The 27,555-nt window shown below is 36.4% G+C and overlaps 2 long non-coding RNA genes across 2 annotated transcripts; one reads left to right on the forward strand and one right to left on the reverse strand.

Moving 5' to 3' along the window:
* Positions 1-285: 285 nt before the first annotated feature.
* Positions 286-7,030, forward strand: LOC145953007 (uncharacterized). Its single transcript, XR_014430529.1, has 3 exons — positions 286-361; positions 4,039-4,101; positions 6,556-7,030. It is a non-coding gene; the product is annotated as an uncharacterized LOC145953007 (long non-coding RNA).
* Positions 1,241-2,770, reverse strand: LOC109814890 (uncharacterized). The gene is made up of 2 exons (XR_002241110.3): positions 1,894-2,770; positions 1,241-1,814 (listed from the first exon to the last, which is right to left on the reverse strand). It is a non-coding gene; the product is annotated as an uncharacterized LOC109814890 (long non-coding RNA).
* Positions 7,031-27,555: the final 20,525 nt, after the last annotated feature.

Genomic DNA, 27,555 nt, shown 5'->3' on the forward strand with positions numbered 1-27,555 from the left:
TGCTCGTAAGGGACACAAATATATGACTCGCTTTCTCTTCGGTATATACAAGAAAGAGCACATCGAACAAGATTTCTGCAATCTGCTTAAGCTATGTATCGAAGGGGAAATATTGGGTGAGTAAACCACACATTTATTATTTCACAACATAAATCTTATTTATTTGGAAGAAAGTTAATACCGAAATTAATATGCATGGTAGATGTGGCCCTGAAATTACTTAAATCTTACCTGAATCTGGATCAGCTGCCCACTGAATCCTTATCCGACGTCGTTGGTGCCATGAATCCATTGGCTAAAATGCCTTCTGCATTCTTAAGTGGCTGCCAATTTGGACTTCGACAGAAATTCATTTACTATAGTAAGTTTCGCACACTTCTTACTCTCTTTTTTTTTGGAAGTTTTAGAATCGGTTATCATATTTCTTCTTTAAACCAAATTGGTTAAATTTTGTTTATTGTTTCTATGATTTTCCATCGTGATTTTACTTCCTTAATTTTAAATTCTGCAGTTTTGTTAGTGTGATTGAGAAGGATGATTTTCTTACTTTTAACTATTTAGATAATAAAAAAAGGGAGTTGCTACTGTACCCCTGATAAATGAGGGGTACCGGTACTGTCGATGACGTGTCGATGATGTGTCACTTACGTGTAAATCTAAATCATTTATAATTTTTTTAATTATTTAAAATCTCCATCCACGTCAGTTATATGAAATTTTATTGTTAATGTTAAATGTATGCATTGATTTCCTTACGAGATTTTCCCTCGGTAGTTCCTTTCTTTCGTAACAATTTTCCCTCTCAACGAAGAAGAAGAAGAAACCTTCACCGTCCCACCAATGACACCAACCTTCACTCTCCTCTTCTCCCTCTCCGCTATTCTCCTCATAACCGCCGTCACCGCCCTCGGCTCCGCCTCCACCATCGCCGTCACCTACGCGACCGCCACCGTCTGCGGCATAGGAAGAAGGTAATATTTTGTATTTAAATTTTTACATTATTTTTTTTTATTAATATTTTTATAATTATACGATCTCCTCTCCCCTCCGTCTCCCATCTCTCCCTCGCCCCTCCGACCGTCTCCCACCTGCTTATAGCCATATCAGTTCTGCTACAAATAACAAGCACCCTCCTTACTCTCGGTTCATGTTACACTATTTTATTGAGTCAATGATCATCCAAATTCCAAACCAACCAACATCCCTCACCACCTCAAAAATAAAATCAAAAGTATAATAATTTAACACATGAATTTACAATTCATTTCCAAGCATTTGGAGTACCATCAAGATACAACTTCCTTTACAAACCAGGCAGAATTCCTATTACTCACACTCATGCATGATAATAAACACGGAAAGGTAAATGAGGATGAAAGGAACACAATAATAGTGAGCAATTAGAAGTCATTACATGATTAAAGTGACAGATCCGAACCACAACTTGCACCAAGCAGAAGACAGAAGCATGAATGCAAAAATTTGGGAAAACATATACATCGGGTTAAGTAAATTTGCATCAGTAGGCCAAATTTAGTCACCACATCAGGCTATTCTATCAATCTCTCCAAAAGTCTACCCTCAACAGACAAGAGATGATCTCGGTGATGTGGGAAGTTGGGTGCATGATGACCAACGAATAACTGATTCAGTCAACACAAGATCAAGTTGCTCACACTCGCCAAGTCCAATTGTCCGGTTTCTCTTGTTGTGAAATCCCAATGCCCTATGGCCATTTATTCCACCTGCCACTTTACCCTCTACAGGTTTGCAATCCATCTCTTTAACATCATGTCCAAAGCAAAGAGCAGAACCTGGTAGTAGAAGCAATAATAAATATAGACTAAAGGGCTGGAAAAATGAAGATAGTTAAAGTGAAAAAACTCTACATACCTCCAACAAATGCATTTACATTTGATGTGTTAGTTGGGAACTCTGATATACAACCCCTTTGCTCAAAAACAGAACTGGGACTAAGAAATGCAAGATTGTGCAAGATTGTATATACATGATAATCATAATAACATCACATGAATCAATGATTGATTATGTAAATTATCGATAACAAGGAGAAAGCACTGTTATCAGGGAGTCATATCCTAACCTAATTAACATTTTTTCCCAAGACATTTTATCAATATAGTTAATCCAAACATGAAAGGAGAACAAAAAACACATAAGAAAATCTAAAACAGAGCCTCTTTTTTACACAAACCACATAGATCACAAACAGAAATAATTAAACCCTAAACTCACAAATCCGGTAAAACTAAACTAGCGCTTTCTTTCTATACAAGAAGAATCCACCAACTTTTTCAATTCTCGCGGGAATGTCAAACGCCCGTGGACCACCATGCCCACCCCAACGCCGCCTCCGCCTCCGCCTCCGCCGGCGACGGGGCCACAATTGAAGTGGTCAGGCGCCCCAGGGGCCGCCCTCCCGGCTCCAAAAACAAGCCCAAACCGCCACTCAGGAGCCCGAGACCGCTATGACCCCTTTTTCGTTTAGAAATCCCGGGCGGAAGCGACGTGGTCGAAGCCCTGGCCTTGGTTCAGCCACAAAAAGAAGACGGCCGCTTTGATGTCCTCTCCCTCTCCGCTACGCTCCTCCTCCACGCCTCGCCGGCGGTCGCGCTCTCCGCCTTCGCCACTCGCCGGCCCGCAAGACCAGATCGTCAGCGAGAAGGAACCGGGAAAAGAGGAAATTTACAGAAAGCTAGAAAGAAGCCAGAAAGATACGAAATGAAAAAATTATAAAACTGAGAACTTGAGTTGTAAATTTTAAATAAATAAAAAATTTAAAATGACATGGATTTTATATAAAACACATAAATCTATATAAATGATATCATCTGACACGTCATCGACAGTACCGGTACCCTTCTTTTATAGAAGGTACCGTAGAAATTCTCATAAAAAAAAGGTTGTTTGTGAAGAAAGGGGTTGTATGAGTGTTTATGGTGGAAAATGTTCAAAGGTTCTTTTTATTCGAACTAGCATATGGACAGTATTTCAATTTAGGCATTTAACGTGTTCTTACGGAATGAAGTACGGAGCAATTACCATGCAGTAAAGTATTTTTAATGATTAACCGTTGTTACGCGTTCGTCAATAATTACCAGATAATGATATGCATGTACATAAATGCGCAGAGAAATAGAATGGACAATAGAGATACTGGCAATACATATATATCATCATTCACGGTATTCAATCTATTACAACATTTTAACATTTGAGTACTTCCAAACAGCGATTGAATGAAAAAGAAAGCTACGCTAATTCTAATCCTAAAAAAGAGAAAATACAAATGGCCGAGAAGTGATCATACCCAAAGATAATTCCTCGCATGGAAGCCATATGTGCAGGCAGAGAATGCTTTAGAATCTGGTTAAAGTATGAGTTTTCCGACCTCGTACAAGACTGAAATTGATGTATTTATAGAGTTCTTCAAGGGTAGTTTTTCTTTACGTGTAAGCATCGTGGGTGAGCAACCGCTTCCCATATTAAACACGTGCTTATAACTTCCACCACCAACTCCTGATAACTGCCGTTCCCACGTGTTTTATTCTTGAATTTTAATAACCGCTCTAGCGCGCCATCTTCGAGCACTTTTAACTGTTTATAAAGAAATCACTTTATCTAGCATTCTATAGCAATTTCCACCTATTCGAGCACCTCTGGATTCGACTTGATTCGAGTACACCTCGAGTACAGATGACTTAAGTATTTGATACCTTGAACCTCATGAATGTGCCCCATTTCGAGTTGTTTGCTTTTTTCGAGTCATCACAGATCTTCGAGTAAGCCCAACAATGAGAAATTAACTGAAGTTTATATTCAGTTTTTTTCTCTTTTGAAAAATAAGTTGTTTCTATGGAAACTGTAAACCAAATACACACTTCATCGTTAATGTAGTGCAATGTTCTATGTTTTTAGTACATAAAAAACATTTAACATTTCATTAATGTTCTGTGTTTAAGAGTTGTTCTTTCCATTTTTAATTGAAAAATATTGTACTAATATACTTCTACACAGTTTTAAGAGTAGGAAAGAAATTTCAACACAATGAGGGACGACGTCATGAGACAAATTTCCCAGGTACGTATGAACGACACTTCTCCCCACAAATTGATATTTGAATGAATGTGTTGTTTTTACACAATTTTGTACATCATTGTTTTAATTAATGAGCTTCTATATATAGTAATATTTATATATACGCATTTTTCTTATTTAAAATAAAATTTTCTACATGCTTGGGTCTGATATTTGATTTTAAAAAAATATGTTTAAACAGTTTCTCCAAATTTTTGCTCTATTAATTTTTAGAAATATTCAAATTACGTTATTAATTTTAATTTTAATTGGCTTAAATATCTATTATATTTTAATCCATTTAATGTATATAGATTATCTAGGAATAGTTTTCTTTTTGGGACTCTCAATATTACCTACGATAGTTAATATTGCACTATTATTATTAACTTTGAATTGTAAAAATAAAATGAATAAAAAATTGTAGTGAAATTTTAAAGCCAATAATAAGAGATGTTCAAAACTTTTTCATCATTTTTTTGGGACGTCAGAATCAACGATGACTAATTTTGAACACTTGCTCTGTTTATTTTAAGTTGTAATAAAATTAAATATTATTTTTAGTTGAAATTCAATATATAATTAGGGATATTCGCAACTTCATTTATATATCTTGCAAAATTCTAAGTTAATATAAGTTTTAAAAATGACTTTAGTTTGGTTGATTGAATAATGTCCGTGAGCTGTTATAATTTTTTTTACTACTGAATTCAATTCACATGATAAAAAAATATAAGTTTACAAAAATAATTATAAGTGACTTTGGATGAAAACTAATTAAATTGATGGCATAGTACTATAGCCTTCTTTTTCTTTTCAATTAGAACAAGACAAATGAATAAAAAATTTGACCAGAATATATTACATTAAACCATGTGTTATATGCGCTTTGCATACATTGACTAAAATGCCTTCTGCATTCTTAAGTGGCTGCCAATTTGGACTTCGACAGAAATTCATTTACTATAGTAAGTTTTGCACACTTCTTACTCTCTTTTTTTTTTTTTTTTTTGGAAGTTTTAGAATCGGTTATCATATTTCTTCTTTAAACCAAATTGGTTAAATTTTGTTTATTGTTTCTATGGTTTTCCATCGTGATTATTTTGGAGAAATCTTCAATAAATATCCTATAGTAACCCACTAACTCAACAAAGATAATAAAAGAAAATAATTAAAACTTATAGTATTACAATGTCTCTCTTGGGTTTTCAAATTCTTTTAGATATTTAACCTTTTATTATATATTAATTTGACTAAATTATACTTTTGGTCCCTTATACTATTTCTTAAATTTATTTTAGTTCTTTATTTGTTAAAATGTTTATTTTGTTCTTTTATCTTTTATATTTGAATTGATTTGATCCTTTTAAAATAATAAACATTTTAAATTTTGTGACATGATTTTGAATCAATTTTTGATTGATTCAAGATGTGAAACTTGTAATATTAAATTCACCTCTATGAAAATTATAAAATTGATTTGACATTCAAATTCAAAAGAGTTATAAACATAGTAAAACTCATGTGAAAAATATATACTACTAACAACTAGAAAATAATATGAAAATAAGTTTTTGAATTTTTAAATTGTTTTTTAAACTTATTTTTATGTAATGTTTATCATGTTTATGACACTTTTTTGGTTTGAATTGTATTTGTGTTTAATAGTTTTCATATAATTGAATCTAATGAGATAAATTTTAATTCATAAGTTAATCAAAAAATAAACTAAAATCATGTCTCAAAAGTGAAAATAATCATTGTTTCAAAGAGATCAAATTGACACAAAATTAGGAGATAAAGTATCAAAATAAATATTTTAAAAAAACTAAAATGAAATTTAAAAATAAAATAAATGATCAAAAATATAATTTAACCTATTAACTTTTTCCCACCATATCTTTTAAGGGTAAATCTATGCTATATATAAAAGAGATATCTCTTTTTAATGTCCACATTTTTTTTAACTATTTATACCCTTTTATTATATACTATTTTTTTTCTACCATTATATCTCTTAAGGGCAAAATAAAAAAAATATGTATACAAAAATAAATTTTCGTCCATTTTATATATCAATAATAACTATATCTTATTTTGCAACCACTTTTGTTTAAGATTATTTTACTTTTTTTAATCATTCACTATCTCTCTTGATTTACATGTTGTAATTAATTTTTATTATTATTTTATATTAACTTTAGATAAAATATATAAAAGCATGAAGTACTTCAATTTTACTAATATCAATACTTTTTTTTATATAAATATATAAAACCTAATTTAAACACATATCCCCATTACATTTAAAAAAAAATTAAAATATTAATTTCATCAAATTTAATTTTACCAAAATATAAATCAAATACACACTTCATCACTAATGAATGTTCTATGATTAAGGGTTATTGTTACCATTTTTAATTGAAAATACAGTACTAATATACTTCTGTACAGTTTTAAGAGTACAAGAGAAATTTCAAAACAATGATGAGGGTCGTCATAAGACAAATTTCTCAGGTATGTATGAACTGCACTTCTCCCGACAAATTAGTATTTTAATTAATGTGTTGTTTTTATGATTGTTTTGATGAGATTCTAAAATAATATTTCTATATAATAACTTTTACTTTTTATTTTAAAATAAAATGTTCTATGTTCTTGGTTTGGATTATTTGACTTGAAAAAAGGAAGTGTGCGTTTCTCCGTATTTTGAATTTTATATTCAAAAGCCAAAATCTCTAGCTATAAAACAAGAATGCTTTAACATTTTTTTCCTTTCAAATACATCAAAAAAATTTTAAACATGAATTTTATTCACTGTACACAATTTTTTAGGTCAATATAGTCCAAAATATTATTAGGGTCTATCTATTTAATAAACTTAAAATAAACTCATCAATCCTTCTATATTAAACATGAATCTCTCTTTATTTTATTATACTTATTTATAAATTAAATTTTAATATTTAAAAATAAATTAACATTAAATGTTAATATTAAGCTATAATATAAATTATTTATCAAGAATTTAGAATATAATTTATATGTTTAAAAATATCTATTTATACAAATTTAAAGTATGATTTATATATTTAAATATAATATTTATTTATATATTATTTATTACAAATTTTAGTTTAGATATAATAAATATTTAACTTGTGGATTATACAAGCTAAAATACTAGTCAATTCCTCTATATATTAAATATGAAACTTTATTTCAAGCAACCGTTCCTTACTAGATTTCAAGCAGATCTTATTGAACATATTTAAGAATGTTTTGAAAATAATACTGATGAAAATTAATTTCGTATAATATTTATGTATTTACTATTGCTTTATTTTATTTTTAATATTTACTTATTGTAAATTTTTTCTCGTAATTTATTTTCTTTCATTGTAATGCAATTATCCTTTTTAATAAAAATTTAAATTTAGTTTATAAATGATTAGAAAAAAATTCTAAAAGTTGAATTTCTTAAAGTTTCTTATCATTGGAGTAAATTTCTGTTTGAGTTGCTTAATGCTGACATCAGACTGGGAACCACTTATTTTATTTTTCAATGCATAAAATAATTCAAATGAGTTGTTTCCATTGGAGATGCCCTTATCTAATTTATTTTTTATTATCATAATTATTTATCAATTAAATTTAATATTTAATGAGAGGGTTTGTGAGGATTTAAAGTTGTGTACAATAGGCTAGCCCAAAGGTATATTTTGATCCCGTATCTCTTCGTGACTAGGTCCAAAAAGTGTCCTATGCTCCTCGCTATTACTCTCACAAGAATTAAAAACTGTTTGGTAGGGAGGAAAGAAATGGGTAATAAATAAAGTGGAGAGAAATAAAAAATTGAAAGAAATAGATAAAAGAATAAAGTGAAATTTGATTATTTGGTTGAAGAGAAATAGATGAGAAATAAGTGAGAAATATGTAAAAAATAAAATATATATAAGAAAGAAGAGAAAAATAAATAAAAGCTAGAATTCATCATCTTTTAATTTCTTTCCTCTTTATTTCTCCTTAATTAAACAATCTCTCTTATTTTTATTCTCTCACTACAACAAAATTTATTATTAACGATAATTATTTAATGACAATAATTTAATTGCCGTCATATATAAAAATATTAATGGTTAAATATAATAGTCACTAAAAATGTATTTATCTTACACTAAAGTTTACTATTAGCGATAATTATTTATTAAAAAAACTTAAGTCCCACATTGATTAGAGATAAGATAATTAAAAAGTATATAAGTGAGTAATAACTATCACCTTACAGGTTCATTTTATAGGGTTGACTCCTAATTTACTATTCTAAATTGGTATCAAATCACCTATTATTACTAAATTCAATAGTGTTATAAAACAATTAGAGAGCAACTTTTACTGTATAAATCTCACATTTCTTAAGAGACAAGATAATTAAAAAAATAATTTAAAAAATATATAAATTATGAATCCCATATCGAGTAGGGATAAAAAAAAATATAAGTTATGAATTTAGAAAAGGAAATTATAGGAATAAAAATGAGATAATTGAAAAAAATAACTTTTAATAGCCTTTAAAATGGCTATTATAATTGCCACTAAAAAAATAAGTTTTTCTGATAATTTAGTAGATCTTTACCAACATTTTATATAAATGTTGGTAATAGTATTAGTAGGGATGGCAAAGTGGGCCATGGCCCGCGGGCCGGGCCAACTATTTCAACCCGCCAACCCGTCAAGCCCGTCCCGCCAAGCCCGCCAACCCGCCGGGCCAAATAGCGGGCCGGCCCGCCACAACCCGTCGGCCCGCATATATATATTTTTTAATTTAATTATTTTTATGTTTATTTTATTTTGATGTAGAAGATGAGGATGAAGATGATTAAGAAAAAAAGTAGAGACAACTTCTTTCAATAGAGCTTCTATTATTCTTAAAATAAAAATTTAAAGTTAATTAATTGTATTTAAACTTGTTTTGTGGACTATCAAAAAATTTAGTTTATAAATAATTTGTAAGTTTATAATTTGGTTTTGATTTTGGTGTAAATGGACTAATTTCTATTTGATTTTGTTTTAAGTTTGTAATTTGTTTTTGTTGAACATATATTATGTACAATATGTATGCATTTTTAATTTCATATGGTTATATTTATTTATTTGTAGCAAATTTTTTTTATTTTACCATAAAATATTTTTTTTTTCCATTTTTTTTATTTTTATTTTTTGTAAGCGGGCCGGCCCGCTAGCCCGCCAGCCCGCCAGCCCGATCTTAGGCGGGGCGGGCTAGCATCTCCAGCCCGTTTTACATTGGCGGGCCGGCCCGCCCCGCCCCGTTTTTGGCGGGCCAATGGTGGGCCGGGCCAAAACGGGTCGGGCTAGCCCGTTTTGCCATCCCTAAGTATTAGTGACACTGGATACACCAATCTTTATTTAAATACTGGTAAAAAAAATAATAATCATTTATATGACCGTTAAATAATAAATTAATTACCACAAAAAATTAATTTTGGTGTAGTATCTCCGACCTATTTTTCACATATTTCTTCTTTACTAATCAATGCACATATAAAATTAGTTTCCTTTCCACGTGGACCATTAAGGGGTAATTCTTTATCACACAACTCATTTAAGTTATCTAATCCCTCATTCTTTTCATGTCGCATCGTATCGGCCAAATGACAAAGGGGATTGCTCGATTCACTTTCAGCTACGTGCCTCACCATACATCCCTTTTTATGCAAATCACTCTGCCCCGAGATCTCATCCACCTTTTCAGACACTAATACTTCCCCTTTTTCCATTACATTTGGTTATAGGCCACTATAGTTATTTTGCTAGCATTACATTTGCTTTAATCAGATCTCGCCGACCGGAGTTATGTTGACTTTCTTGTTGCACTATTTCTTCTACCCCTGCACATTCCATGTGCTCAGACTCCATAGAGTAGTCAGAAGAAAAGGAAATTAATTCCAAATATATGTCACTGCCAATTGATGAGTTTTGTGATGTAGATGCTTGCTTCCTCCATATAATTAATCATTGCATTCGGTTGGTCTTTGCACTTCTTCCTCTATCACTCTTAGTTGCCTTATGACACCATTGATCCTTATTACATTACTCAATTGTATATTGTGGGAAAGAAGTCCTAATGAGAAGGCGAGTTGAATCAAGTCTGTTAAAGTTAATTGTGTCTTTAACCAATGAGATGAGTGTTCCAATGACATCCACCACCTTAATAGGGTTTAGAAAGTAATTATTATGTTATATTGTTTTTTTTTTACAGCAAAAGATAAATATATTATAGGTACAAGGGATACCAAAATCTATATATAATATATCTTAAACAAACCTACCAAACTATGTCATCCCTCCTAATCAAGGTTAATAGGTAATAATTTACATTTAATCAACTATAAATTACTAGTTAACCAGTTTTACCAATTATGCTACACCAATTTTGAAGACTATTCCCCCACTAACTTGCAAATGTCACCCATTATGTGTACCCATGATAGCAAAATAGATTTGCAGTCAAGACATTTTTTTCTCTCACTTTTCCCCCAATAGAATCATCTCCCCTTCGCATCCAGACTGATGACATCCAAACTGTGTTTTGGCCTCCCTTAACAAATTGTCAACTTCAATTGTTCAGATTGCTTCAACTATTCAACTATTCCTTTGACTTGAATTAGTTGCATTTCAAAGGAGACATAGACTCGGATTTAAGGCCCATTGTGAGAAAGTATAATTAAAATTTTTGCTCATGCTAGATAACCAGGTCCATGAGGAGAACAATATATCTTTCATCAACCTTTCTCTGTGAAACTGATCTTCCTTGAAAACACATGGGTTCCTAAGGTTCCAAATGCTCCAAGTTGTGGCATACCGCACAATCTTCCATTGTTCAATCTCTAACTTAGATCGTAGTTGTTTCTATACAGGTTCTGCAAAATGCACATAATTGATGTTGAGGTTCCAACTAAATATTCCTCGTAAGAAGGTTTTCTTTAATTGCTAAAGAATTGGTAAACAATCTCCAAACAAACATAGAGACTTTTGGGGGGGGGGGGGGGGATAGAGCTTCCAGATACGTGCAAATAGTTTTTGTCTGTCATTGGGTAACCTCTACGAAATTAGGAGTTTGTATGCAGACTTTACAGAAAATGTTCTGGATGGTTCACGCTTCCAACACCAAGAGTCATTCCCCAACTTCTTAATGGAGAAGGTATCTAAGGCTTGTTATAGTATGGCAATTTGGTTTGCCTCCCATTCAAACCGCTCCCTCCGCCACCTAAACTCTCAAACCCATGTCTCGTCATCCACTGCCCCATTATATAAATTGTACCCATGTCTGTTTTTCTTCCCCTATTTTCCACTCCTTTGAATTGTCAAACCACTTGTCTTCATTATCAGCTCCACACGCCTTTAGCAAATCCCTCCACCAAATTGAGGCCTTAGTGTTATCAGAACCAGAACACAGATTAGGTTGATCACCCCCATATTTTGATAGCAACACTTGTGCCCACATTGAATTGGAATTGTGAAAGAGATTCCACCTCCATTTTGCCAGGAGAGTTGCATTAAAAATTGCAATATTTTTTATTTCAAGCCCTCTCTCATCTTTTAGCCTTGTAACTTTTCCCTATCTCACCCAAGCTATCTTCCGTGTCTGATCTAAATAACCCCATATGAACTTTCTCTAAATTAAAAGTATTTGTTTTACCACACTTTTTGGGATTTTGAAGAAAGAGAAATAGAAGAGTGGCAGGAGGTTAGGATAAAGTTGATTAAGCACACCCTCCCTGCCATGGAAAGGGATTTGTGCTTCCATTTAGTCAACTTCTTGTTATACTTATCAATTATAGGCCTCTATGCCTCTGTTTTCTTGGGGTCTGCTCCTATCGGAATGCCCAAATACTTGAAGGACTTTTGTATGACACTACAATTAAGTAGCTGTGCAAATCCTTCTATCATATTCCTGCCTACTCCTATACTCCCAAATTGTTTTTAAAGAAATTCACTTTCAGACCAACCACCAATTCAAAGCACCCGAGAATACTTTTCTTAGTGATAACATTCTTAATTGTTGCTTCTCCCATAAAAATTGTATCATCAGTGTATTGTAAGATACAAACTTCCTCCTTCTTTTCTCCAACCCTCACCCCTGAGAACAAGTTTTTTCTAGTAGCTTCCCTCATCAAACCTATGAGACCTTCCACTACAATAGTGAAGAGGAATGGCAACAAGGGGTCCCCCTGTTTGAGCCCCCTTTTCATTTTAAATTCCTCTAAGAGACTACCATTGATTAACACCGAAACGCAGGCTGACTCTAAGCATGCATATATCCATTGAATCCACTTACCATCAAAACCCAGCCCCTTTAACATGTATAAGAGGAACTTCCAATTTACTGAATCCTACAACTTCTCATAGTTCACTTTAAAAAAGATGTAACTTTTCTTTTTTGTTTTTGATCTTATCTCGATCAATAACAACGAAGATTAATTATAAAATAACGTTTGTAAAATCACTATTTTCTCGATCAATTATATATTAGTTTTTTTTAATTTATATAAAATAATTTAGGACAATTTTATTGTGTGATAAAAAGAGTATTTATTTTATAAAAATAGTTTTATAAAATTTTTAACTAGTAATTTTTATTAAAAAATATCTTTTATTTATTATATTTTTTTAGTAAAATTATAAAAGAAGATAAGTTTAGTGTTAAAAAACAAATGATGTTTAAATTAGTTTGAGCTTTCCACTTACTTTTCTTTTGCATTGTAGTTCAATATCGAGAAGATTTTTCCTTTTTTAATCAATTTTTTTTTTATTTTAAAATTTTCCAAATTAAAATATTACTCCAAAAAAAACTTAATTAAATGAGTTAAAAAAAATGAAGTTTAAGATTTTTTTTTTTAATAAACTAAACTCCAACTTTCAATAAAACTCGATTAAATAAATAAACTAAGCTTTAAGCATGAAATAAAAAATAAAAAAAAACCTAAGCTTTAAGCAATAAATTTTTTCTACAAGTCGGGTTAAAGAGTTCATTATGACTTATTTACATACATCTATCTATTTTTCTTATCTATCTATATATCTATCAATTTATTTATTTATCTTTCTTTTTGTCAATAATTCAAAAGAATACGCATAATTATTTATAATCAATATTAAACATATATATTTATATAAATATATATATAGATCATATATTAGATTTTCATGATACAATAAAATTTGAATTATACTTGTAGTGACTAGTCAAGATAAATGAGCATCATAATAATATCAATCAACAAAAGGATATTTCACCTTAACCAACAAGAGAATATTACACCTTTATTCCTTACTCATTTAAATCTCCAAGGTCAAACCTCCAGCTACAAATAATTCAAACTTTATCTTCTATGGCCATAGAACAATATTTATCTTCATAAATACATGAAGAAATAACAACAAAACAACTCCAAGATATCGCAACTATATTATAGATGATTATAAAATATAATAAATATATTTACGTAAAGAGAATATATTAAGAGTACCAATGATATAAATACAAAATGAAAATCATTATAAAATAATTAAACAATATAAAATATGAACACTTTAATAATTATTATGAATAAAAATAATCATAGGTTAAACAATTAAATGAAGTTAGGGACACTCCACTAAATAAATATACATAAAAAATAACATAAATAAATAAATATAGTAGTATATAAAATTTTAAAGAGATAAGGTTCTCCTCCCCCTTACCTTAGAACATCGACTTATCTGCGTAAAAACTTCAAGATCCTTTTCCTACTCATTTTTCTTCTCTTTCCCTCTTTCTTTCTCTTTCTTTCTCTCTCTCTCTTTCTTTTTCTCTCTCTAAGTTTTTACCTCTGGCTGTTATAATTTTTTCACAGCCCATGCCTACTATTTATAGGCATTCAAGCGTACCTAGAACGACCCGTTTTGAATCCGGAACGACCCGTTCTGGAGCCATACGTTATACGCAAAATTTACAACTGGAACGACCCGTTCTAAAATCAGAACCACTCGTTTTCAATAATCAGAACGACCCGTTCTAAAATTAGAACGACCCGTTCTGGGATTCAATTTAACACATATTGACCATAATTGGAACGACCCGTTTCCAACTAAGATTTTTAGGTATTTTTAGAATCTTGGAACGACCCATTTCACTTTGGGAATGGCTCGTTATGGGATAAGAAAAGTAGACCTCTTTACTAATTTGGAACGGTCCGTTCCACTTTTGAAACGGTCCGTTCCGCTTTTGAAACGGCCCGTTCCGGGCCAACAAACACAAGCCTTTTAAAAATTTGGAATGACCCGTTCCACTTTTGGGAACAACCCGTTCTGAGCCTAGAATATTATTTTATTATTTTTAATTATAAAATCCCTTTAATAATTCCATAAATATTTGAAATACATAATAATCATTTATTAAAATCTCTAAAATATTCTATATAAAAAGAATCCTTTTTATTAATTAATAACTATAGAAAAATATTTTTCATAAATATAAAATATTGTATAAAATTTGGGATGCTACACCATACAATCTGAAATCACTCTTAGATCCAACATGTACCCACCTGATGCATCAAAATCATCAAAACTCCAATTTTTCCAAAAACCCAGAAAATGAGGAATCTTTCAATTCAACCCTTGATTCAAAAAAATTCATGCACCAATTGAGTTCCTAAACTCACATGCAACCAAATAACCTACATTCTAGCTTTCCTCACCTGAAAATTGGCTTTGAACAGCCAAGAATATGAGAAGAAGAAGAATTACTCCCCGAAGTCCTACCCACAGACTTCAATCCTCCGAAAACAAGCTTCATAACATAAATTCCAAGAAAAGACAGAAAAAGTTAGTGATCTAGAGAAGAAGAAAAATTAATTAGAGAGATTTGGGAGAGAAAGAAGCTCACGAACCCAGAATCTTTCTCTCTAAAACTTCTTTCTAGGTTTTATTTGAAAATGAGCTTATGAGGCTCCCTTCTCAAAGAAAACCTTATATACTCTTCTCTCTGGAGTCCACTAAACTCGGAAGCCTACTACGTTACATAAACTAACTTTACTAATAATATGCTATTTTGATGATAAATTATAAGTATCTTGAATAAATTTGAAAATATTTTATTATATCGTGGATTGAAATAAATGATTTAGGATTCAGTTTGAACTCTGCATTTTTTATTATGCGAATTCGGCATTCATTGCAACTATTAAAACCTCTGATTTGAAGAATTTTTTGTATGTTACTGATGAACTAATGGTCATGAAATCTCATCACCTATCTATCAGAATAAAAAATAAAATAAAATAATAGTATTATGTAATATATATATATATATATATATATATATATATATATATAAATAAAGACCAAACAATTATGATAAGAAGTCAATGATTATTTCGCTCTCTAGTCTTTATGGTAAGATAAGACACTTTATAATGTATATAAAATATTAATTTTAGTTTTCAATTTATTCCCCTATTAAAATTTAATTTGTGAAAATATATATTTTTCTCACTCATATTTATTTCTTCAATTGCATTTATCATTCTTTAATTATTTGTATTGTTAATTATTTCACTTCTCATAAAAAAAATTTAATGACATTATTAAGAAGAATAAAATTAATAAATCATAATTTTTTTTATAAACTTAATAAAATAAACTAACATAAATAATTATATTTGTCACTGATTTTGTTAAAACACTACAAAAAAATATATTATATTATATAATATTTATCGTTAAAAAATATTTTTATATATTTTAGGTACACTATATATTGATATACTGTAAGTATTGACTAGCTATTATGACACACAATAAATATTTTTTAATTTTATTCAAAATTAATACTAAAATATTAAAATTATATATAATTATATGTTAAAAAAGATTTATTTATATATAATATATTTATAGTGATATTTTTTGTACGATAGTATATATAATAATTTTTTTTATATAGTAAAAGTTCCTTGAGGAAAGACTATATATTTATTATAAATAAATCTTATATCTGAACCTTTTCAATTTGATATTAAATTTTTTAAAATTTATTTTTATTTATTAAATAATTTTTAAAATTTTTTGAAGTTGACTGTTTGTTAACAGGATTCCTCTACATATTTTGAACAGTTTCGATCGATCAGTACTTCACCAAATGTGATGTGAATACTGCCATAAACATCAGAGTAATATATATTATAAGGCGACAATCTCTCTGTCTCTTTCTCCGTTTTCTTTAATCGATCTAGGTGTCTGTATATGGAGGTAGCGTATTTAACTTTTTCTATATATTCTCTATATGGAGGTAGCGTGAGCATTGGATTCCAATCGGATAACATTTTTAAATTCTTTTCATCTAAGCAGATTTCGGGGAAGTTATGCAAGATATTGAATTTACAGAGGAAGGAAATACTTTTTAATTGTTAGTTGCTTATCAAATGCTTGTATTGCAGGTTTAATAATTGTGTAAACCATTACAATGGGTTTAATTTTGTAAGCCTTGCTGAAGTCAAATTAAATATTTTTAATGATGGTCAAGTGGCACCATATATATACATGCTTATGCATTCTAACCACCATGACGTTCTCCCATACGCTCACGCCACACGTAACTAACTATTAATTCCATTGAACTAATCTAATTAATATTTAATAAATTTGAAAGCAATCATATACTTTTCAACTAACCACTATCTTTAAAAAAAAAAAAATTAATGATAATTTTGTAAAAATAAAAATGTAATTATTACTAAATCAATCATAAATTACATAATTTTATGAGTATTAACAGTTAAAATTTATTATTTATTATTATTATATATAAAATCAGTTTAATTTAATTTTTTTATAATTTAATATTTTTTTTATGAATATTATGTATAAATATCGATAATAATATGAATAACCTTAGCGTCGATGGTACTCAAACTCTATAAAATTCACAAGTTAGAATGCGTAGCATTTCAAAAAAAAAAAAAGAAAAAAAAAAGAAGAAAGTAGTTTACAATTTCGCAAATCCTTCAGAACCCCTAATTCTTCCAAACATCTGGCAGCAATGTCCAAAGGGTTTAAAATCAAACATTTTAACATGTGCCAACTCCTAATTTCACAAGATTATATATATATATATATATATATATATATATAACACCGGTCTATATATCATCACATAACACAACAATCATCAAATCATAAATCAAATATCAACATTTGCTTTGAAATATTCAAAATCTATCCAGAAATTAGCACACGAAACACAAATAAATCTGATTTATATAGTATTTTTAGGATAAATTTGTGTTTTAAATTTAGTGAATTGTGTGAATATGTTGTTAATTGTATCAAAATAGTGTTAATGTTATATATATATATATATATATATATATATATATATATATATATATATTTTGTTGAGTTGATTTATGAATCAAATGAGTTAGATTATATGCAACTTAAGTTTAACTCATTTATTTATTGAGTTCAATTTTTTTTTTTGCTATATTTACAAATTTAAAGCACTCTCAAATTTTTTTTTATAAATACAAGAATTTAACTAAAATTTTACCTTTTCATTTCAAAATTTGCCACATAAATAATTAAAATTTAACTAAATATCTTTAGCTTAACTAAATTTTATCAAACTCTCAAGAATTACTACATTTAGTTAAGAGAATATGAAAAACTATTTGAGCAACAAGCAAGTCAAAATTTTACAAATAGAGAAATAATTTTTATGATCATCAAGCGCCAATTAATATTACCATTATAAAAGAAAGTAAATATTGTTCGATATCTTAACACAAATTATATATTCTTGCATTCATTATTTATTTTTCATTCCAATTACAACTAAAATATTAACAAACTTATCCTAAAACATGACAGACGCATGTGCACTTAATACAAATTTAAAGTTTCTAAAAAAATTTCTATAAATAGAAAAATTTTACTAAAGTTTTATCTTTTCGTCTCATAATTTGTCACATAAACAATATAAATTTAACTAAAGCTTTAGCGCAAGATTTTTTTTTGAAAGACAGAAAATTATATATATGATGTTGATATTAGGGGTTCCAAAAATCGTTATACAAGATTTGGTGTGTCTAATATAGTTGATATAGCCTAAACGTATTTTCGATATCAAAATTACTGTAATACACGTTAGAGCATTTATAATAGAGTTACTTATAAATAATCCTACTTGTTATATCAACCTAAAAAAAGTAATTGAATTACTTAAAATTTATCAAAGTTATTTATATAAGCAAGCATCTTTGATAAATTTTAAACAATTCACTTAGGTTGATGTAACAAGTTGCTTATAACCGACCGAGATGGCCTTACCCCATTTAATATATATATACCTATGATCCCCTGACAAGTTAACCGATTGGTGCAAGATTTTTTTAACTAAAGCTTTAGTGCAAGATTTTTTTTTTTTTGAAAGGCAAAGAAAATTATATATATGATGTTGATATTAGGATATCAAAAACCCTTATATAAAATTTGGTGTGCCTAATATAATTGATATAACCTCAAAGGTATTCCCCACATCAAAATTATCGCAATACACATTATCCCATTTAATATATATATACCTATGATCTAAGGCAAGTTAACCGATTGTACCACACACTTGATGACGACGACAGCCGTAACATGATAATGTCAATATTGTCACATCGTGCTTGATGGCACCCTAGCTATCATTGCGACATCCAGGTGCGTGACAATGCTCAACAGCCCCTATATGCCTCCTTAATTTATATCCGTGGCAGTGTCCTAAATCACTTCACCTAAGTGATCTATTTGCATGCCACATCATGTCATTCATTGAACCTCTATTTCCCGAACCAGCCGCACACCCTTATACATTTCATATCAGGAACCACCATCCTTATTTATCATCAGCCAATTAGCCCTGTTAGCGCAATACGCATATGCACTTCATGAAAGTGTCTCGTCCTCCCAAATACAACTTGACACTAAATTTTTCTAAATCTCAAGAATTACATGTAGTTAATTAAGGAAATATGTTCCGGTGTTAGGAAACACACTTCAATTATCCTTGTTCTAACAGGTCAGGTCTTAGGTCTCGGTCTTCTCGCTCCTATCCGGGTAGTCTGATGCAGAGGGGGGGTGTGCCTGCAAAGACACTCCAACGCTCAAGTGAGTGCTTGGCGTAATAAATGCGGTAGGTGAAAGTTGGTTACGTACCTTAAGAGGGGGTCTATTTATAGTGTTTGTTGTTGGGCCGTGATTAGGGATTGGGCCCCGGAAAATTAGGGGACTAACCTGGCGTATTATGCAAATTAACCCTTCCGTAATCACACTGGTGAATGTCGTCAGTTCGGCCGAGCACAACGAGATGTTCCATTTCGTGAATGGTCGGTGTGATCGGGTACACCGACTATTCGGTTATAAATTAGAGTGCTCGGCCGGGTCGGTTCCATACAATTGTTCGGTCAGGTCGGCCCATACGGTATACAACCCCCGCAGCGTCGAGGATGTGAACGACGAAGACGGTTGAAAATTGTTCTCTCAAACGCCGCAGTTGTGTAGTGCCGTAATGCATCGGACTATATTGGTCGAGAACGTGATCTTTGAGTGGCAGTAATGATGAATCTGGCCAAGATGTTGGCCGAGACCTCGGATGAATGGTTGTTATGCTTAGGCCGTTGATGGGTGAACCCGAGCTGAGACCTCTACTGGACAGTGACGAGGCCGAGGTCTTGGCTAGTTGGGGTTAAACCGATGCCTCAAGTGGACGAAACCTATGCTGTGGCTTGTTACTGCTCACGCGCGATCTCGGTTGGACGGACTTTGTGCCGAAGTAGTTACAGAACTCAAGCTGAGACCTTTACTGGACAGTGCTTAGGCTGAGGTCTAGGCTAGATGGAGCTAAACCGATGCCTCAGATGGACGAAACCTACGCCGGGGTTTGAAACGATTGGAGTTTACATCTGGGCCTCGGTGGATACGGCCTGCCACGTTGGCCCTAGCGGTTACGGGTCCAACGGTTACAAAATCTGGACCGTTGGATGGCTTGGATCGAACGGCTGGGGTGTCGAGACGTCTTTTCACCTCCCCATTCACCTTGCCTATAAATAGGGGGAGGGCTGCTAGTGAATTTACCTGCTGTAAATTTGCCGAGCGCTCTCGACTCTCCAGGACTAACCGAAAAACCGACCAAAGGTAAATTTTGTATTCTTTTTTCTTGGTAATAAATGGATAAGGGTTACTCCTCGGGTAGGACTTGTACATCCTCGGAGGTGTCGGGTGCTTCGTCGGATCGTGAGGGGTCGGATTCAAGTGAAGTATTGAGGTTGCCTCCCCTGCAATGCGAAGTCGTCTTTCCTTCTGATTTTGCTGAGCAGGACGACAGTGGAGACGAAGTGGTCGAAGTATCACCCCCCAAGACTTTGGCCGTGGCCTTGGCGCAAGCAACCGAGGTGGATGCTAGGGGTTTCGGACGGGTTGGCAATCAAAGTGTTCGTGCCGAGGCAGGCGTTGCCGAGGCAGATGAAGACGCTTTGGCAGTGGTTGACGCTGGTCGGAGTAAAGCCGTGGCCGTTTCGAGGGTTCAGCCGAAGGCGAAGATTGATTACGGTACGGTGGAGATGTCCGGGTATGAATGGGTGGACGGTGAGGTCGGTATATATTTTTCAAAGTTATCCGACCAAGAACTGTTAGACACGTTCGTGTCTCTAGAGAAATGTTTCGGGAAAGGGGAGGACGAGATCTCGCTACTTGCCGAGGCATGTGAGGACGATGGGCCGAACACTGATTTCGTGTTCTTGGAATCGGGGTCCGATGAGGACGACTTTTTTTATGCCTACATGTGTTGGTTTGAGGATCTCGGGGTGACATTGCCCTTTGATGATTTTCAGATGGGCGTCCTCCGTGCTTTAAATGTGGCGCCGACCCAGTTACACCCTAATGCCTGGGCGGCCATGCAGGCTTTCCGGAATTTATGCCTTTGTCTCGGCCTAACACCTCGACCCCTTGCTTTCCTCTATTATTATATTTGTCGACCGAGCAAGCCTGTAAAGTGGGTGTCGCTAGCCCGAGTGCCGAAACGTGGATTTCTCCGAACATTCACCTCCTCTTATAAGGGATTTAAGAGTGGGTTTTTTAAGGTTCGTTGGGGTTCGGATTTAAGAAATTGCTTTTATGACCGGGAGGGCAGCCCACTATTCCCCTTCTATTGGACGAGGCGGCCGACGCGGTTTGAGGCGATGCCTTTTTCAAAGCTCCCTGCCGAGGATAAAGAAATTGTGGAGCTTCTTGACAAGTTGCCGAAGGGCTTGCCTGTCCGAGACCTCTTGGACGTATTTGAAACGTCTCACTTCGAGATGGCTTTGCTAGGTATGTGTGTTAGGCTTCGGTAGTGTAGCAGTGTTTTAAATTGATGTTAAGACTTTTTGTGTTGCAGGACTGATGGCCGGAGGGGACCTTGACGTGACCGCCATGCTCGCCAAGCGAGCCAAAGATGCAAAGGCTAGCGGGCAGGTGCCGCCGGCGAGGTCGGCATTAAAGATTCCGAGGGATAAGCCTTCGTCCGTAATAATTCCGGTGGCCGACCAGAGAAAGAGAACGGGGACATCTCGGACACGTCAGACTGATCAGACCGTGGAATCCGAGCAAACGGGCCCTTCCAAACGTCAAAAACAAATCACGCTGGAACAGTCCGGATGCGGGGCGTTTGCTGTCCCGGCTGTTGTTGCTGGGTCGAATTTTTTGGCCCCGGCCGTCCAGTCCGAGAACCTGGTTAGCCTGGACCTCACTACCGGAGGTGGGCTTCAATACTTGGAGGGTATGTCTACGGAGGCCGAGTATAAGCTCTTCTGTGAGCTTGATGTGCGGACCTCATTGGTGGCCAAGCACGTGATGATGAGATCGGCCGTCTCAGCTGAGCGACTTCAAGCCCGGTTAAAGGAGGCCGAGGCCACAGTGAAAGAGGCCTTGACTGCCAATGCAAAGGCTAACGAGTCGGCCGAAGAACTGAAGAAAGCAGCCGACGGCTACAGGAGGGAGGCCGATGACTTGAAGTTGTCGGTGCAGAAGATGAAAGTCGAGGCCGCGGCTGCTGCGACCGAGATTGCTAGGCTGAACGAGGCACATGCCAAATTGAAAGCCGAGGCCACCGATAAGATCCTCGATCAGCACGATGCGGGATTTCGGCAAGCAGTCCGACAAGCTCAGTACTTCTGCGAGATCCCGGCTGATTTTAACTTTGATGTCAGTCGGGATTTTTATGGGGGAAAGTACATCAGCTATGCCGAGTTCCCTAAAGGGGCTAGCCCTGATGACGAGGCTCCCTGCCGAGGCATCTCCACACAAGCACCGGAACCACCACCCACGGAAGAGGATGACCCAATCATAGACGTGGTTGGTGACGGGAATTCAGGCGGCTTGGCCGATAAGTAGGGGTCGGCTTTGATGGTAGAGTAGGTTGTTTTTGTAACCGGGCCGTTAGTGCCTTTTTGTAGTTTGGCCATTGGCGCCGGTGGATAGTTGATGATTTTTTTTTGTAAGTAGCCGTTATGATCGGATATACTTGTTTTAAATATACCGCATTCCAACTTTCTGCGTTTATACATTTACTTTGCATGTGTGGCCGAGAGGCCTAACCTTTCGATTTATGATTGTGATCAACGCGTGATGTTCGTTTATACTAGAGTGTTCGGTAGCCGTGAGCGTTAGGTTAGCGACGCCTCGGTCCAAGCTTATTCGTTGCTCTAGTGTGTAGTACTCTGCCTGTGTCTAGTCGAGAAGGGTTTGTTTTCGAGTGCTCGGCCAAAGATCGTTCGGTCGACCTAGGTGCATTCTTAGCCGAGGGGGGTCTTCTGGAGGGAGACTCGTAAGGCGCGAGTACATTTTCGAGCGAACGGCCGAGGCTTGTTCGGTGTCGACGCGTTCAAGCGTAGTGCTCGGCCCAGGTGCATCCTTAGCCGAGGAGGGTACTCGGGAGGGAAACCTGTACGTTTTCGTGTGGTTTGCCGAGGATAGCTCGGTGCCGACGCGTTCATGCGTAGTACTCGGCCCAGGTGCGTCCTTAGCCGAGGAGGTTACTCGGGAGGGAAACCTGTCAGGCGCGAGTACGTTTTCGAGTGGTTTGCCGAGGATAGCTCGGTGCCGACGCGTTCGTGCGTAGTACTCGGCCCAGGTGCGTCCTTAGCCGAGGAGGTTACTCGGGAGGGAAACCTGTCAGGCGCGAGCACGTTTTCGAGTGGTTTGCCGAGGATAGCTCGGTGCGGAGGCGTTCGTGCGTAGTACTCGGCCCAGGTGCGTCCTTAGCCGAGGAGGTTACTCGGGAGGGAAACCTGTCGCGCGAGTACGTTTTCGAATGGTCGGCCGGGGATTGCTCGGTACCTCTGCGTTCGTGCGTTCCGAAGGAGGACCTGTACGAGGATGATTTGAACGTGTTCGTATATGCAAATAGTAAAAAAGACGATCATTTCAAAAATGTGTTGTATTAATGGAGTGCCTCGTTAAAAACCTTGCCGACCCAAAACCCTCCTTAGGGAAAAAAAAGTCGGTCAAGGAAAAGAGTGCACTGTTACATCAGCTGTAATACACTTTTAGATGTGAGGAGTTCCAAGTTCTCGGAATTGGCTCCCCTGACAAGTACTCAAGCTTGTATGCCCCGTTGTTTAGGTTGTGTCGTATTCGGAAGGGTCCGTCCCAATTTGGGGCGAGCTTTCCTTGTCTCGGGTCTTTTCTCGCATCGCTGGTGGCTCTCCACACAAGGTCTCCTTGTCGAAATTCTCTGGGCTTCACCTTGCTGTCAAATCTTCGCTTGTAGCGTTGCTTGGTAGCCTCGGCCACAATTAATGCTCGGTCTCGAATTTCCTCAACTACGTCTAGGCTCGTTCGGAGCTCGGCCTCATTATTTGCTTCATTAAAGTGGTCTCGGCGGAACGATGGTTCTCCGATTTCGACCGGGATCATCGCGTCGGATCCATATACTAGGCGGAACGGGGTTTCCTGTGTGGTCGACTGAGGTGTGCACCTATAAGCCCATAGCACCTCGGGCAATTGCTCGGCCCAGGCTCCTTTTGCTTCTCCTAGCCGTTTCTTTAACTCCTTCAAAATAACCTTGTTGGCGGCCTCGGCTTGACCGTTTGTTTGTGGGTGCTCGACCGAAGTTGTCTTATGCTGTATCCCTAGGTCGGTGAGGAACTCATTAAGTTTTCGGTCGGTGAATTGAAGACCGTTGTCGGTCACCAGGGTGTGCGGGACGCCGAACCTTGTTATGATGTTTCTCCATAAGAATTTTTGGACTTGATGAGCTGAGATGCATGCCAAAGGCTCGACTTCGATCCATTTGGAAAACAGATCTACGGCGACGATGAGGAATTTGCACTGTCCCTTAGCGACTGGAAAGGGCCCGAGTATGTCGGCCCCCCAAGTAGTGAATGGCCATGCTGAGGGTATGCTGTGCAGCTGCTCGGCCGGTTGGTGGATTAAGTCGCCGTGTTTCTGGCATGGTTGACACTTCTTTATGAATATTGCGCAGTCCGTATTCATGGTCGGCCAATAGTATCCGGCTCGTAACAGTTTGGAAATTGTTGTTCTCGCGCCCGAGTGCATCCCGCAAATGCCCTCGTGTACTTCTCTCATCACGTAATTGGCCTCGGCGGGGTCTAGGCATTTTAATAGCGGGGTGGAGTAGCCACGCTTATACAACTGATCGGCGATGACGACATATCTACTGGCTTGCATCCTCAATCGCCTGGCATCGGTCGGATCAGCTGGTATGACACCGTTAATGATAAATGCCTTGATTTCTTCTCGCCAGTCGGACGTGTTGATTTGTCCGGTGTGGTCGGTATCCACACTTGCTACCATGTCCGCTTCGACACTCGGGTGGTCGATTTCTTGTTGAATGATGGTTCTCAGTTGTCCTGGCTTCTTGGTTGCGGCCAACCTCGCCAATTGGTCGGCTTGAGTGTTGTCCTCGCGTGGGATGTGCTCGACCAGCACCTCTTCAAAGTTTAACTTCAACTTCTGAAAAGCATGGTAATACTTCAACATGTTGTGGTCTCTTACTTGGAAATTACCCCCGACCTGCTCGGCCACCACCTTGGAATCAGTTAAACACTTGATTTTCGAAGCCCCCATGTCTTCGGCTAGCCTCAGTCCGGCCAATAGTGCTTCGTATTCGGCTTGGTTATTCGAGGCCTTGAATCGGAAACGGAGGGACTGTTCTAGAATTATTCCTTTGGGTCCTTCCAGAATTACCCCTGCTCCGCTCCCCTGGCAGTTTGAGGAGTCGTCCACATGGAGAGTCCACCAATGTTCTTCGAACTGGCCATGCGGATGGAGCTCATTTATGAAGTCGGCCAGACATTGAGCCTTGATCGGCCCTCTCGACTTGAAGGTGATATCAAACTGCGAAAGTTCCACTGACCAAGCCATCATCCTTCCTGCGAGTTCCGGCTTGCCTAAGACCTTCGAGATTGGGCAGTCGGTGTGAACCACTACTCGGTGGCTCTGGAAGTAATGTCGTAGGCGTCGGGAGGTGTGCACTAAACCAAGCGCCACCTTCTCTATCAACTGGTATCGGGTTTCGGGATCTTGTAAAAGCTGACTGATGAAATAGATGGGGACTTGGGTGCTTTCTCTTTCCTGCACCAAAACCGAGCTGATCGCCTCCTCGGAAACAGCCAAATACACAAGTAGTGGGCTTAGGGGATCAGGTCTCGTGAGTATCGGTGGCGTCGCCAGAGTTGTTTTCAATGTTGCAAAGGCCTCTTCACATGGCTCGTCCCACGTGAAGGCCGAAGCCTTCCTCAGAAGCTTTGTCATTGGGCTTATTTTGTCGGCCAGACGGGGAAGGAATCGGGACAAGGCGACTAGTCTTCCTGAAAGTCGTTGCAACTCCTTCAGGTTGTTCGGGCTTCTCATGTCCAACACTGCCTGACATTTGTCTCGGTTTGCTTCTATCCCCCTGGACGATAACATAAATCCTAGAAACTTTCCTCCTTTAACTCCGAAAGTGCATTTCTCGGGGTTGAGCCTCATGTTGTGTTTGCGTAGTTCATTGAAGATTTCGGCTAGGTCGGCCACGTGATCGGCCAAGGAATTGGACTTGACCACCATGTCGTCCACGTAAATCTCGATGTTTCGCCCGATTTGGCCCTGAAACACTTTATCCATTAATCTCTGGTAGGTCGCCCCGGCATTCTTCAATCCGAATGGCATGACTTTATAACAAAAATTGGCGTTGTCGGTGATGAACGCCGTCTTTTCTTCATCGGCAGGATGCATCTTTATCTGGTTGTAGCCGGAGTACGCGTCGAGGAAGCTGAATACCGAGTGGCCGGCTGCCCCATCGACGAGTCGGTCAATGCAAGGGAGAGGATAGGCGTCTTTTGGGCAAGCTTTATTAAGGTCGGTGTAGTCAGTGCACATTCTCCACTTCCCGTTCGCCTTTTTAACCAACACCACATTGGCCAGCCAGGTGGTGTAAGTGACTTCTCTGATAAATTGTGCCCGTAATAATTTCTGGACCTCGGCATTGGCGGCCTTCCTCTTCTCGTCTCCCATTTTTCTCTTCTTTTGGGCCACTGGTCGAGCGTCTCGGCACACAGCCAATCGGTGGCATACGAAATTGGGGTCGATCCCTGGCATGTCTGAGGCCGTCCAAGCAAATAGGTCCCTATTTTCTCGGACTGCTCGTTGCACCCGGTCTGAATCTGCTTTGCTTAGTAGGGATCCCAAGTATGTGACCTATTCGGATGCTCGGCCAAGCTGAAAAGGGATAAGGTCCTCTGCGGGCTCAATTCGTTCCTCTTCTCCTAATCGTGGATCAAGATCGATACCTTCCACCACCTCCTGTCTAACCGTATTCACACCTCTTGTTGCTGTTATGGGGTCGGCAAGAGGTTGTACCTTCAAGCTAGAAAGGTAACACTCCCTTGCTGTCTTTTGATCGGCATGGACGGTTATTACCTGTCCATCTTTCGACGGAAATTTCATGCACAGATGAGGGGTCGAGACAATGGCTCTTAGTGCGTTGATGGATGGTCGGCCTAGCAAGATATTGTAGGACGTGTTTGCGTGCACCACGATGTAGCGGATCTTTATCTCTCGAGATAACTTTTGGTCGAAACCAAAACGCGTGTATAGGTCGATGCACCCTCTCGTCACCACTCTTTCGCCTGAAAATCCCACTAGCGGTTCGTTGTAAGGTTCCAGGCTTTGTTCCGGAATCCCCAGCTGTACAAACGTGTTCCAATATAAGATGTCGGCCGAGCTCCCCTGATCGACTAACGTTTTCTTCACAATGCAGTTATGCATTTCGACCGAGATTACCATGGGGTCGTCTTGTACAGGGTCGGCGCCACGAAAATCTCGGTCAGTAAAAGTGATGGGTGGCATCTTTGGCATTCT

The sequence above is a fragment of the Cajanus cajan genome, chromosome 11 (genome assembly GCF_000230855.2).
Source record: "Cajanus cajan strain Asha chromosome 11, NIPB_CcT2T_4, whole genome shotgun sequence".
NCBI lineage: Eukaryota > Viridiplantae > Streptophyta > Magnoliopsida > Fabales > Fabaceae > Cajanus > Cajanus cajan.